Genomic DNA, 2,733 nt, shown 5'->3' with positions numbered 1-2,733 from the left:
CAGAAAATCCTATACGGGATTTTGTAAATATTACGAATTTTCAATATTTTTATTGATTATTTGTAATATAACTTAATATATGATGATGCATTTTCTATTAGGATTAGATTTATTATTTTATTAGGAATTAAGGTTGGGTTAAAATATTATCTTTAGTTATTATTATTTTATTAGGAATTAGAGTTAAGACATGTTTAGTTTATTATTATTTTATTCATTAGTTATTTAGGACCTTTAGAACTCAGCCCCTATATAAAGGAGGCTTCATTATAATTTGTAAATCAGATTTCTTTGATCAATAATACAACAAGAGTTTGTTTTTGCAAGTGTTGATTGCCTTGTGCCTTCGAAGCTTCTTCTCCTGGAGTTCTTTCAAGTTCTTGTGAGGGAGATTAATCTTCACACTCCAATTTGCCTTTTCATCGCGACTAGGAGGGTTGGTTAGAGCCATATTATCGTGTTTGCCTTTTCATTGCGACTAGGAGGGCTCGATAGGACATTATCCATCGATTTTCCACATCCATCCACGCCATCAATCATCTTTACCGTTCACTTTCATAAGGGAGATCTTTGATTTCTTTATTATCTTATTTCATCTTTCATTTATTTATCTTTTGTTTATTTTATTCTTATCGTGTTGTCTTGATTCCAGCACTTAAAAGAAACCCTAAAGAACCCTAGCTATTGCCGCCACCTTCCTCATTCATTCCTTATTGTTCTTCATCGAGTCTAGAGCTTTTCTAGGTTTGATTCTTCAACAAGAGCAACGTTCATCAATCCGCCACCGCTTCCCTATCACTTTGCCATATCAATGAAGAGTCACGATTTATGGGAGTCCAAAGGTAAGTATTTTATTATTCATTTTAATGACATTGTAACGTACTTTTTTTCCTTTTTACAAGGTAAAGCTCGTGAAGTTGTCATTCATTCTTTTAAGTGCATAACATACCGAGGTAAACAAAACACAGTAGACGATGCACTAACACGAAGGTATACTCTTACCTATCAAACGCATACTACTATTCCGAGAATTGAACATATCAAAGATGTATATCACAATAACTCAGATATTTCTGATATTTCTACTCATACTTTTAAAAGTGCTTCTAATGAGTTTTATCTTGTATATGAGTTTCCTTGCCAACTAAACAGGTTCTACAGTCCAAAAATATCCTCTAGAGAATTCTTAATTCATGAACCACACTTAAGAGACTTAAGGGATTACTTTAACAAACCAGTTGATATGGTTTTTAATTACTCATTCTCTCCACACACGAATAAAACCATGGAGAAATTATGTGAAGCAATCATACAGAAAACCAACAGTGGTCAACACCATGTTGAATTTCAACCTAAACATCATATTACAAGACTTGTATGAAAAAGAGGATTTCAAGACTACAAGAAATCAGTTCCTACAAACAAGAAACCTCAACTAAAACGCAAAAAGACACATCACATTGATCCTAGTAAATATTTCACAAGTTTTTCTTCGAACACATCTAATTCTTTTTCTTTTGAATTTTCAGATTTGATGATGAATTCTTTTGAGGACTGGAGGAATGATACATGCACCAGAGTTCATAATACATGCTTCTTTGGACTAATGTTTCTACTCGAACCTATTAGAAGAACAAAGTCTCGAAGATTCAAAGCATATCTATTCGGTAATCCTAATGTGAATGAATCATTAAACGATTCTAATATTGCTCCCTTTAATGTTTTAGATTGGAGGATGAATCTTTCTGAAGAAACGGAGGATGATACATGCATCACAAGGCTCACATCAAAGGAAGAAGTAATAACTCTTCCAAATGATCTACTCGTCCAAGCCTTGGAAAAGAAGACCAGAACAACAACAGATTTTCTATGACTTTTTCAATGGTATACTGATCTTATTTGGTCAATATGTCTTCTCTAGATACAACCGTATGTCTCTTATCTTTCAAAAGGATCTTGAATCTCATCAATCTGATATCGGAAACTCAAGATATTGTCATTTTACTGAAAACGGTGCATGCAGGAAATCCTATACGGAATTAATACGGGATTTTGTAAATATTACGAATTTTCAATATTTATATTGATTATTTGTGATATAATTTAACAAGGATGATGAATTATCTTTTATGATCAAATTTATTATTTTATTAGGAATTAAGGTTAGTTTAAAATAATATTTTTAGTTATTATTATTTTATTAGGAATTAGAGTTAAGACATGATTAGTTTATTATTATTTTATTCTTTAGTTATTTAGGACCTTTATAACTCAACCCCTATATAAAGGAGGCTTCATTCAACTTTGTAATCAAGATTTCTTTGATTAATAATACAACGAGAGTTCATTTTTGCAAGTGCTGATTTCCTTGTGCCTTCGAAGCTTCTTCTCCTTGAGTTCTTTCAAGTTCTTGTGAGGGAGATTAATCTTCACACTCCAATTTGCCTTTTCATCACGACTAGGAGGGTTGGTTAGAGCCATATTATCGTGTTTTCCTTTTCATCGCAACTATGAGGGCTCGATAGGATATTATCCATCGATTTTCCACATATACATCCACGCCATCAATCATCTTTACCGTTCACCTTCATAAGGGAGATCTTTTGATTTCTTGGTTATCTTATTTTATTTGCAATTCCTTTTATCTTTTCTTTATCTTGTTTTAATCTTGTTTCTTACCTTGTTTACATCACCTAAAATAAACTCTAAGAACCCTACTTACTGCTGCCACCA

Source organism: Hibiscus syriacus, unplaced genomic scaffold (assembly GCF_006381635.1).
Source record: "Hibiscus syriacus cultivar Baekdansim isolate YM2019G1 unplaced genomic scaffold, ASM638163v2 tig00003454_pilon, whole genome shotgun sequence".
Classification (NCBI taxonomy): Eukaryota; Viridiplantae; Streptophyta; class Magnoliopsida; order Malvales; family Malvaceae; genus Hibiscus; species Hibiscus syriacus.
This window is presented reverse-complemented; position numbering follows the sequence as displayed.